General features: G+C 34.7%; 1 pseudogene; it reads right to left on the reverse strand.

Moving 5' to 3' along the window:
• LOC109679685 (pancreatic alpha-amylase-like) overlaps positions 1 to 11,559 on the reverse strand; it is a 47,636-nt pseudogene extending 36,077 nt beyond the window's left edge.
• Between the last annotated feature and the right edge of the window lie 1,204 nt (positions 11,560 to 12,763).

Here is a 12,763-nt window from a genome sequence, read left to right on the forward strand (position 1 = left end):
AAACATTAGCTTTAAAAACAAATGAGCTAAAAGACAGCAGGCTGAAAAATCGGAAGGTAACACTGATGAGGTTAGAGAAGTGTCAGGATAAGTCAGACTTTAGAATATGAATAAAGTGCCTTGAGGCTACAAGGTTGAGGGGATGAATTCAAGTATGATATATTTGATCTATTTTAAGAATGGTTATAAATACCACAATATACCCACACCCCAAAATAAAAACAAATAAATATGAATAGTCAAATCTAAAACACAAAAACAGGATATGCTAGATAATAAGTTTATAAATAGATAGAATAATGGAAAGAAAGAGAAATACTAAGAATGGAGATATTTGATGATGATATAATCTATTAAGACAAGGAAAAATGAGGAGACACCAACCCTGGGAAAGTATTTCAAGAGTGTATTAACATCGTAAATAATCACAGTGTTTTACTTTTGTCCTGCCCCTTCCCCCACCAAACCACATGAACACTGTTCAGATTTAAAACACAATATCATAGTATAGACAAAAAATTCCAAGTGCTTTTCTTTTCCCTATGATCCCCTTCCACCACTCTTGTGTTATGATGTACATTCAGCTGCAGCAACATCTTTATGAAATCTACCCTTATATTCCCAGGTATAGTTAATAACTCCTCTGTTGTGGCACAGATTTATAGCATATATGAGGTTTTTAAATGGCATTTAATCTATATTGCAAACATATTATAAATAAATGAGCATATGTTTACCATTGTGGATCATCTTTCTTAAAGTTCAGCTTCTATCTAATATTCCTAGACAATGATTAGGGGACTAGGGAACCTAGACAATGATTAGGGGACTAGGGAACCTAGACAATGATTAGGGGACTAGGGATGTGGATAGGAAAGGGAAAAGGAGGAAGTGGAAAAGGGAGATAAAAAGGGTAATTAAGGTGGTGAACATGGACATACCACAACATGCAGTTATGGCAATATGAAAATGAAACTACTTATTTTGTACAATAAGTACATATTAATTTTGAAAAATTTTTCTGCATTAATAAACAGAGCAGTGATGAAAATCTGAACTAGCCTTATAGCAGAAAGAAGGGAAATAAGATTTTATGATAGATTAGTATTCACACCTAGGTGGAGTTTCTTCAGACATGGTCCATGGGATTGGATTGTGACTTTACCTAACCATGGAATGTCAACCAACAAGAAACCAACCAAAGTTTGGTTAAGATTTTCACAGAAGACTTGATCTCTTAAAGATCATGCTCTGAGCATAACTTCAATGAAGGAAAAGATAAAGAGATCTAAATGTACCTAATCATTCCAATCATCTTAGTCCACTAACCACCTAACAATTCTTGAATGGGGGCAGAAGAACCAACTGGTTAACCCATAAAATTGTGAAACATGAGTTATTATTATTCAGCAATAATTAACTAATATAGAAGGGAGATGCTATAGATTTGGTGGAAACTGGTTACAGAAAATGGGAGGTTATGTCCTAAAATTTAATGGAGGAAGAAAATGAGTGGGAGGGTCTCTGTGCTTTGATTTTTGGGAAAGTAAAGAATGGCAATACATTTATCACTTATAGTGCATCCAGCTGCAGACTCAGTTTAGGGAAAATGAAAAATTAATACAGAAGAATGTTCCATTTCAGGTATCACTTTTAAACCAAGGAGAAATATAAAGACATTTAAAACAGCTATAAGAAGCAGACAGGTTTGGAAATTTTCAACAAGGCATTAATTGATTGAGGAACGACACATGAAGTATGTCACCATTGATTTACCAGATACTGCATAGAACAGATGTGATGGCAACTTCAATGATCAGACCAATGCACTCAAGTTCAATTTTCAGAGCTGGAGAATGGGATTCTTGACAGATGACAAGGTACCAACAGGCAGCAGTAATGCAAAATCGTAAATTTGGGTGAAGCTTACTTGTTTATATAAGTGAGAGTTAGGAGGAACAAGAAGGAGAGGAAAAAGAGTTTCCTTCAAAGTAAGGGAGGGGTGTTTCATTACCAGGGCATGGTTTACAAAGAATAGAGGAGAAAAAAATCATCAGTGAGAACAGAAGATTAATTGGATATGATTGAATATTATAATCAAATTAGGCCAGAAGACAGATATGGGTGATATGGGACTGAGGTTGTAAAGGATTGAGAGTCAAAGAAGAAGGCATATTTGAATTTCATACTTTACTCAAGTTTCGAAAGGTCAAAAATGTATTACTATAGAACATGACCCTAAAAATAAGATAAACTCTATGTCCAGACCTTTCCACTTATCAGAACCCTGAAAAGTAATCTCTCTAAATTTGATTTATCTATGAACTAGAAAAAGTAACTCACACTTCATAGAGTTATTATCTTAATTAAACAAACTAATGCAAATATAACTGTTATCTTAGTGTACTGAAACAGGAAAATCTCAATATATGTACTTATATATGTACTTGTTATAATATTGCTGTCATTATGGTATTATTATCTTTAATACTGGCTGTACTATAAACTCATGCTCTGTTCCCACCCTCACGGTGTCATCGTGTGGCCATGCTATCATTTCATTCTACACTGCCCAACTTGTGTAATTCTTGGTATTTCTCATAAATATTTTCTTATCCCCAAAGGAACAGAAGGGCATATGAAGCAATGAACAGTGTTCTCTACATGGAGTTTTTTTGCACATTTTTACTAGTGTTTTTATTTTTCCCTTCCCTCTTTCTTCCCTTCCTTCATGACTACCTTTCCTCCTTCCTTCCTTCCATCCTCATACTGCTCCTCTTGCCGTTCTCTTTCTGCACATCTTTATAATTTCTACTAGAACCTTACTAGTTTTGAAATATCATTATCTTGTCAGATAACTCTGACCTATTCTTCTAAGAACAAATTAGTGGTTATTGCAATTCATTTAAGATATTATTAAAGGAAGGGATATCTTGAAGATATTTTGGGGGAATTACATTGGCACCTCAAGACAGCAAAATATATATGAACATATAATGCATTTCAACCAGGGTCAGCTATTGTCCTATATTTGCTAATTTCATTTATTTCCTTGCTCAAATAAGCAACTGAAGAGCCATAAAAGCAATATGAAAGCCCTCAAACTAACCAAAAGACATTTACATCTTCTGAAGTAAAGTCTACAAACAAATCAGTGATGTTCTTGATCCCAAAGACATAACAAAAATGGAACAATGAAATAGTTGTTACATCTACTTAATGGAATGACATCATGAAATAATAATCCTCAGAGATATTCTGACATTTATTAATATTAATATAAATGCCCTGTTCCAAATGAGGTAGCAGGGGGTTTCCTTAAAAATTGACCTTGCTTATTGGTCAGGAACTTAGCTCACTGCTAGAACATGTGCTTAGCATGTGTGTGGCCCTTGGTCAATACAAGGATCACACACACACACACATATACAAAGAAATACACACAAGTATGAAAGAAGACATTTGGTAATATCCTAACAGAAAAGCAATACTCTCTAAGAAGTATCTACTTTTGAAGGTTCAAAAAACATCCATTGTTGTTCCATGGTCCTTAGACCAGTGGCCTGCATTCATCTCCTCTTATCCCTTTTAATGGTATACTAATACTTTTTTAAAATTTTTATTTTATTCATATGTGCATAAAATGTTTGGGTCATTTCTCCCCCATTCTCCCCACAGCCTCCCTTGCAACCCCCCTTGCTACCTCCCTTACCCGCCCTTAACCCTCACTACCAGGCAGAAACTATTTTGCCCTTATCTCTAACTTTGTTGTAGAGAGAGTATAAGCAATAATAGGAAGGAACAAGGGTTTTTGCTAGTTGAGATAAGGATAGCTATACAGGGAGTTGACTCACATTGATTTCCTGTGCATGTGTGTTACCTTCTAGGTTAATTCTTCTTGAACTAACCTTTTCTCTAGTTCCTGGTCCCCTTCTCCTATTGAACTCATTTGCTTTCAAATATCTGCTTAGTTTTTCTGTGTTGAGGGCAACAAATGCTATCTACTTTTTTGGGTGTCTTACCTATCCTCATACCTCCCTTGTGTGCTCTCGCTTTAACATGTGATCAAAGTCTAATCCTCTTGTTGTGTTTGCCCTTGATCTAATGTCCGCATATGAGGGAGAACATAAGATTTTTGGTCTTTTGGGCCAGGCTAACCTCACTCAGAATGATGTTCTCCAATTCCATCCATTTACCAGCAAATGATAACATTTCGTTCTTCTTCATGGCTGCATAAAATTCCATTGTGTATAGTTACCACATTTTCTTGATCCATTTATCAGTAGTGGGGCATCTTGGCTGTTTCCATAACTTGGCTATTGTGAATAGTGCTGCAATAAACATGGGTGTGTAGGTGACTCTGGAGTAACCTGTGTCACAGTTTTGGGTATGTGCCCAAGAGTGGTATTGTTGGATCATATGGTAGATCAATGTTTAGCTTTTTAAGTAGCCTCCAAATTTTTTTCCAGAGTGGTTGTACTAGTTTACATCCCCACCAGAAGTGTAAGAGGGTTCCTTTTTCCCCGCATCCTCGCCAACACCTGTTGTTGGTGGTGTTGCTAATGATGGCTATTCTAACAGGGGTGAGGTGGAATCTTAGTGTGGTTTTAACTTGCATTTCCTTTATTGCTAGAGATGGTGAGCATTTTTTCATGTGTTTTTTGGCCATTTGAATTTCTTCTTTTGAGAAAGTTCTGTTTAGTTCACTTGCCCATTTCTTTATTGGTTCATTAGTTTTGGGAGAATTTAGTTTTTTAAGTTCCCTATATATTCTGGTTATCAGTCCTTTGTCTGATGTGTAGCTGGCAAATATTTTCTCCCACTCTGTGGGTGTTCTCTTCAGTTTAGAGACCATTTCTTTTGATGAACAGAAGCTTTTTAGTTTTATGAGGTCCCATTTATCTATGCTATCTCTTAGTTGCTGTGCTGCTGGGGTTCCTTTGAGAAAGTTCTTGCCTATATCTACTAATTCCAGAGTATTTCCTACACTTTCCTGTACCAACTTTAGAGTTTGAGGTCTAATATTAAGATCCTTGATCCATTTTGAGTTAATCTTAGTATAGGGTGATATACATGGATCTAGTTTCAGATTTTTGCAAACTGCTAACCAGTTTTCCCAGCAGTTTTTGTTAAAGAGACTGTCTTTTCTCCATCATATATTTTTAGCACCTTTGTCAAAGACAAGTTGGTTATAGTTGTGTGGCTTCATATCGGGGTCCTCTATTCTGTTCCACTGGTCTTCATGTCTGCTTTTGTGCCAGTGCCATGCGGTTTTTATTGTTATTGCTCTGTAATATAGTTTGAAATTGGGTTTCGTGATAACTCCAGCATTGTTCTTTTGACTGAGTATTGCCTTGGCTATTCGTGGCCTCTTGTGTTTCCATATAAATTTAATGGTAGATTTTTTCAATCTCTTTAATGAATGTCATTGGGATTTTGATGGGAATTGCATTAAACATGTAGATTACTTTTGGGAGTATAGACATTTTTACTACATTGATTCTACCAATTTATGAACATGAGAGATCTCTCCACTTTCTATAGTCTTCCTCAATCTCTTTCTTCAGGAGTTTATAGTTTTCCTTGTAGAGGTCGTTCACATCCTTTGTTAGGTTTACACCTAGGGTATCTGATTTTTTTTTGAGGCTATTGTGAATGGAATTGTTTTCCTATATTCTTTCTCAGTTTGTTCATTATTAGTGTATAGAAATGCTAATGATTTTTCTATGTTGATTTTATATCCTGCTACCTTGCTATAGCTATTGATGATGTCTAGAAGCTTCTGAGTAGAGTTTTTTGGGTCTTGAAGGTATAGGATCATGTCAGCTGCAAATAGGGATATTTTGACAGTTTTTTACCTATTTGTATTCCTTTTATTCCTTCTTCTTGCCTAATTGCTCTGGCTATGAAATCCAGTACTATGTTGAATAAGAGTGGAAATAGTGGGCATCCTTTTCTAGTTCCTGATTTCAAAGGGAATGGTTTCATTTTTTGTCTGTTAAGTATAATGCTGGCTATAGGTTTGTCATATATAGCTTTTATAATATTGAGGTATTTTCCTTCTATTCTTAGTTTTCCTAGAGCTTTTATCATGAAATGGTGTTGGATCTTATCAAAGGCTTTTTCTGCATCTATTGAGATAATCAGGTGGTTTTTGTCTTTGCTTCTGTTAATGTGGTTTGTTATATATATTGATTTGCATATGTTGAACCACCTCTGCATTCCTGGGATGAAGCGTACTTGGTCATGGTGATGATCTTTTTGATGTGTTGTTGAATTTGGTTTGCCATTATTTTATTGAGGATTTTTGCATCAATGTTCATTAAGGAGATTGGCCTATAGTTCTCCTTTTTGGAGGTGTCTTTGCCTGGTTTGGGGATAAGTGTAATACTGGTTTCATAAAATGTGTTAGGCAGTTTACCTTCCCTTTCTATTTCATGGAAGAGTTTAAGGAGGGTCGGTATTAGTTCTTCTTTAAAGGTCTGATAGAATTCAGCAGAGAATCCATCAGGTCCTGGACTTTTCTTTTTGGGGAGACTCTTGATTGCTGCTTCAATTTCATTTTGTGTTATAGATCTATTCAGGTGATTAATATCCTCTTGGTTCAGTTTTGGATGATCATATGTATCTAGAAATCTCTCCATTTCTTTAAGATTTTCAAATTTATTTGAATATACGTTCTCGAAGTAGTCTCTGATGATTTCCTGGACTTCCATGGTGTTTGTTGTCATCTCTCCTTTTGCATTCCTGATTCTACTAATTTGAGTTTTTTTCTCTCCTCATTTTAGTCAGGTTTGCCAGGGATCTATAGATCTTGTTTATTTTTCCAAGAACCAACTTTGTGTTTCATTAAATCTTTGTATGTTTTTTTGGTTTCCATTTCATTGATTTAGGTCATGTTTTTATTGTTTCTCTCCTTCTATTTGTTTTGGGGTTTGCTTGTTGTTTTTCTAGGAGTTTGAGATGTATCATTAGGTCCTTGATTTGGTATCTTTCAGTCTTTTTAATATATGCACTCATGGCTATAAACTTTCCTCTCAGGACTGCCTTTGCTGTGTCCCATAGGTCCCAGTAGGTTGTGTTTTCATTTTCCTTGTTTTCCAGGAAGTTTTTAATTTCCTCTTTTATTTCATCAATGACTCATTGTTCGTTGAGTAATGAGTTATTCAGTTTCCAGCTGTTTGCATGTTTTTTTCTTTACTTTTGTTGTTAGATTCTAGTTTTATTGCATTGTGATCAAATAGAATGCATGGTATAATTTCCTTTTTCTTATATTTGCTCAGACTTGCTTTGTGCCTTAGGATATGATCTATTTTGGAGAAGGTTCCATGGACTGCTGAGAAGAATGTATATTGTGTAGAAGTTGGTTGAAATGTTCTGTAGACATCAACTAGGTCCATTTGATCATTGTATATTTTAGATCTAGGATTTCTTTATTGACTTTTTGTTTGGATGACCTATCTATTGATGATAATGGGGTGTTAAAATCTCCCACAACCACTGTGTTGGAGTTAATATATGCTTTTAGGTCCTTCAGGGTATGTTTGATGAAATTGGGTGCATTGACGTTGGGTCATATAGGTTGATAATTGTTATTTCCATTTGGTCTATTTCCCCTTTTATTAGTATGGAATGTCCTTCTTTATCTTGTTTGATCAATGTAGGTTTGAAGTCTACTTTGTCAGAGATAAGTATTGCTACTCCTGCCTGTTTTTGGGGGCCATTGACTTGGTAAATCTTCTTCAAGCCTTTCATCCTAAGCTTATGCTTATTTCTGTCAGTGAGATGGGTCTCCTGTAAGGAACAAATTGTTGGGTTTTCCTTTTTAATCCAATTCATCAAACAGTGCCTTTTGATGGGGGAATTAAGTCCATTAACATTAAGTGTTAGTACTGATAGGTATGTGGTGATTCCTGTCATTTAGTTGTCTTAGCTGTTTGAACGTTTGATTGTGTGTGCCTAAGTTAAGGTTACTCTCTACTTTCTTGCTTTTTCTTTTCCTGTGGTTTGGTGCTACCTGTCTTTTCATGGTTAAGTTGAGTTTTACTTTCTGTGTGCAGAATCCCTTGAAGAATCTTTTGTAGTGGTGGCTTTGTGGTCACATATTGTTTTAGTTTCTGCTTATCATGAAAGTCTTTTATTGCTCCATTTATTTTGAATGACAGTTTTGCTTGGTAGAGTATCCTAGGGTTGAAGTTATTTTCATTCAGTGCCTGGAAGATCTAACCCCAAGCTCTTCTTGCTTTTAATGTTTCTGTTGAGAAGTCTGCTGTGATTTTGATGGGTTTACCTTTTTATGTTATTTGTTTTTCTGTCTTACAGCCTTCAGTGTTCTTTCTCAGGTCTCTGTATTTGTTGCTTTAATGATAATATGCTGTGGGATAGTTCTATTTTGATCTGGTCTGTTTGGTGTCCTGGAGGCCTCTTGCATCCGTATGGGAATATCTTTCTCTAGATTTGGGAAATTTTCTGTTATTATTTTGTTGAATATATTCTGCATTCCCTTTGCTTGCACCTCTTCTCCTTCTTCAATGCCCATGATTCTCAGGTTTGTTCTTTTGATGGAATCAGTGAGTTCCTGCATTTTCTTTTCACAGGTCTTGAATTGTTTAACTAATAGTTCTTTGGTTTTCCTTTAATTACCATTTCATCTTTGAGTTCTGAGATTCTGTCTTCTGTTTGTTCTATTCTGCTGGATTATCCTTCCATTTTGTTTTGCAATTCTGTTTCATTTTTTTTTCTGAGGTTTTCCATATCCTGAGTCATTTTCTCTTTAATGTTGTCTATTTTCATCCTGAATTCATTTATCTCTTTATTAATCATGTTCTTTGTTTTACTTTGTTGTTTATACAACGCTTCTGTGATTTCTTTTAATTCTTCTTGTGCTGTTTCAAATTCTCTATTTTTGTTTTCTTGGAATTTCTTGAGTGTCTCCTGTACATTTTGTTTGTTGATATCCAGTGTCATCTGTATAAAATTCTCATTGATTACCCGTAGTATTTCTTCTTTTAGATTATTCTTGTGAGCTTCATTGGGTTCTTTGGCATAGTTTATCTGCATTTTGTTGGAGTCTGGATCTGAGTATTTGTTCTCTTCATTTCCCTCTGGTTTCTGTACTAATTTTTTGCTGTGGGGAAACTGGTTTCCCTGTGTTTTCTGTCTTCCTGTCATTGCCCTTGGTGTTGTTATTGTCCCTGTACTGTGTGCAATTAAGTATTTTCTAGCTTGCAATAATAACAATGGTGATATTTAGAATGGAAGGGTGAGAGGAGAGGGAAAGCAAATAAGTTAAGGAAAGAGGGAAAAACAAGTAAACAAACAAAAAACTCAAAACAAACAAACAAAGTTTCAAAGATATAAACAGGAAGAGATAGTGTACTAATCAACAGTAAGCTGAACAGGCATTAGAGAGACAGAAAGATGACTGAGGAAAAAATAAAATAAATTAACAATATATATAAATAAAAATAAATAAATAAAAAATAATAAAAAATCTCCAAGTTCAAATGCAATAAAATTTCAGTCTTAGTAATTTTGGTGTTAGTCCCTAAGCCTCCAATCCTGGAGATGGTTTCTCAGAAGTAGTTCTGTTATTGTCTCATCAAAGGGGAAAAAAACCAAACCAAACCAAACCAAACAAAGCAAAACAAAAACACCACAAAGTGTCCCAAGTTCAAATGCAATATAGTTTCAGTATGTTTTTCAGCATGCAAGTGTAGTTCAATTGTTGTCTCATCAAAGGTAGGGAGGAAAAAAAGTCTGGAGACAATTCTGTGAATGGCTATCTGTGGCTGTGGCTCACCTGCCCACTGCTGTCAGCCTGCTTTTGCTGGAGGCTTTATTTATGCAGACCTCGGGATTGAGCTTAACACTCACCTACTAATACATTTTAAATCATTCCTGAAACAACAGTGTGTGACATATATGGGATACAGACTGAAACTGTAATACATAGACACTGTGTATACTGATCAAAATAGGTTAATGAAAATTTCCTTATATCATTACTTTGTATTTAATGGAGTCTTCAAGCTCCTTTTTCTAATAATTCATATACTGCTTATTACTTTTTGAATTATAGTCACCTTATAAATACATATGATCATTGCAGTTTAATGAAGTAATTGCATTTATATTTAAGGAGATGGAACTAACCTGATTTGTAATTAGACATTATATAGTGTACTGAATGATCAAAGTGTACACTATAAATAACTGTAGCTCAAATAAAAATAAGTAAAATATAAAGTATAAATTTTAAAATCAAATCCAATGTTAAGAAAATTCTAACTCAAAAGTGCCCACTTGATAGTGCTCTCAAAATTTCTTTCAATTCATATTATCTAACATACATTTATTAATTTATTTAATATGCAGAAAATGAATAATATTATAGGGGTAAAACTCTAGTGGAAAGTCAGGATGTCTCTTTACACATTGAGAACCATAATTCAGTAATTTAGCTTAAACTCTTAAATCTTGCAAGTGGCAGACTTAAATAAATTGAAAAAGTTCTGTTAAATAATAGTAGCTTCCAAAAAATGTGTATCTCTTTTAATCCTGTTCATATATAAATATTATTTTAACGTGATTTTTCTTCCTATTTTAAGTAGCTTTATTTATATGTCACATACTACTGTTTTATACCATACAAATGAATAAGAATCAATCAAAAATAGACAGTAATCCACTCTTCTCATTTCCATGTACTAGCTTAATGTTCTAGTAACTCTATATGAGCCTATGGAGTAAATCATTTCATAGAGATATCATCAAATATTTGAACAAGGTTGCATTAATATCACATCTCTGAATGCTATACATTTTTCTCAAATCAGTAAAGCATCTACCACTTCTCCCAACCAGAATAATGAAAAAGAAAAAAGGAAACGAAACTATGTTTAGGAAAAGTCCCATGTGAAGGTGAGAAAAAGAAGGCAAATTGATTATATTTGTGAAGAAGATGCCTGAAATTACAGAAACATTTTGAGCCAAGGCTCTGTCACACTTCCAACATCAATATCAATAATACATTTTGTGCTGCTGAACAGTGAGACAAGCATTGTCAACAAACCAAAAGGACTGTGAGACTCGGAAATATATAAAAATCATGGGACAGAAAACACTTATTTCAAGACAAAAGGAGGAAGGGAGCCCTTCATGAAACTCAAAAAAATAAAAATACAAATTTTATTTGTATTTGACTGCTTTAAATCTTTAAATCTAGAACTAAAATCAAATATGCAGAATTCACCATTATAGTACAAAATATCTTTTAAATTCTGATACTGTCCATTTTCAAACTTTGTACAATTTAAATAATATATTTGTAGAGCAGTATATGCCCTGCTCAGTTACTCTATCAAGTATAGAACAGCACCTATCAGATTATGCCTTGTATTGAGTGATTCCATTTTATGAAACAATAATTTGCCTTGAGTTAATCCATTTTGAGTGTAGGTGCCAAAGTAGAATGACTGTTCTTTTTGTTTATACAAGAAGACAAATAATCATCTTCCAGCACATCAGAAGGAACAAACTAAAGAATACTTTATTCATGTTTGCGAAAATCCATCTTGTAAATATTTCAAATATATGAAACAAACTAGACCCATGAGCAGATCAATAACACTTGCAATAAGTCCACTACCTGAGATTATAAAACAAGGAGCACCACAAGTTGATGGCAAACCATTCTGATCAATCCCACAGTTTGATTTCAGTAGATTTTCTCAGAAAGATTGCTAGAGAAAGAAATTTCACTAGTCCTGAGTTAAAACTCAAGCATGGTTTCTCCTGCCCATGAGATATGGTCCACTTAAAGCTGAGAATCCAAAATGGCAACAGAAACTGCCCATCAATTGTACTGAGGCTGGGTACTGTAATCTATTCTCTGATCACCTGCAGTGAACTTCTGCAACAGTATCTGCCTTCTACATATGATTTCAGTAATGACTGAATCCCTCAGCCCCTTTAGCCATTATTAGCTGTTGTGTATCATTTATCATCATGTGAATACAATATATGTTCTGAGTACTATTGATTTTATGAATAGAGATTGGAATGAAATAAAAAATTTGTACTTACCAGAGCCTCTATTTCCAAGATAACTCAAGAATACTAGTTGGGTGAAAACTGATAAAACTGACATAGCTGGTGAAATTGTTTTATTATATAAATTTTGACATCAAAAAAGTCACACATGTGTTTATCTATGTTCATGGCATAGCTCACTCAATGTCATATCCTGGAAAGGTATATCTTGTCCCTTTCCTATCTCTCTCATTTCATCAAATGCTCCCAGCCATGAACTTTGTCTCACAACAGCCTAAAATCAATGGAGATGGGTGACATGGAATGAAACCTATGAAACCATGAAAATAAATTCTTCCTCCTTTTCATGTCCTTTATTAGTTATTTGTCACAGAGACAAAAGGTAACAAAGAAAAGTGGCACCTAAAAGTAAGGTTTTCTTGTGTAACTGTACCTGACTGTATGGTTCAGAACTTTCTGGATTGATACAGGATTTGGAAAACTTTGGTCAAACAGGTACAAAAGGCTTACAATAGTGTAGGCAGAATTTAAGGGATGATTCCAGTGTGAGCTCAGAAGACCAGAATGGCCATTGCAATGTGAAGAGTGACACTGTGTTCACAAGATGAAAGAAGGACACTTGGAAAAGATATGAGAGGCCATCTGTTTAGCATTCTGGCAAAGAATATGTTCACATTGGGTCCTTTCCCTAAGGCTTGTGGGAGGTTCA

This window comes from Castor canadensis, chromosome 12 (assembly GCF_047511655.1).
Source record: "Castor canadensis chromosome 12, mCasCan1.hap1v2, whole genome shotgun sequence".
NCBI lineage: Eukaryota > Metazoa > Chordata > Mammalia > Rodentia > Castoridae > Castor > Castor canadensis.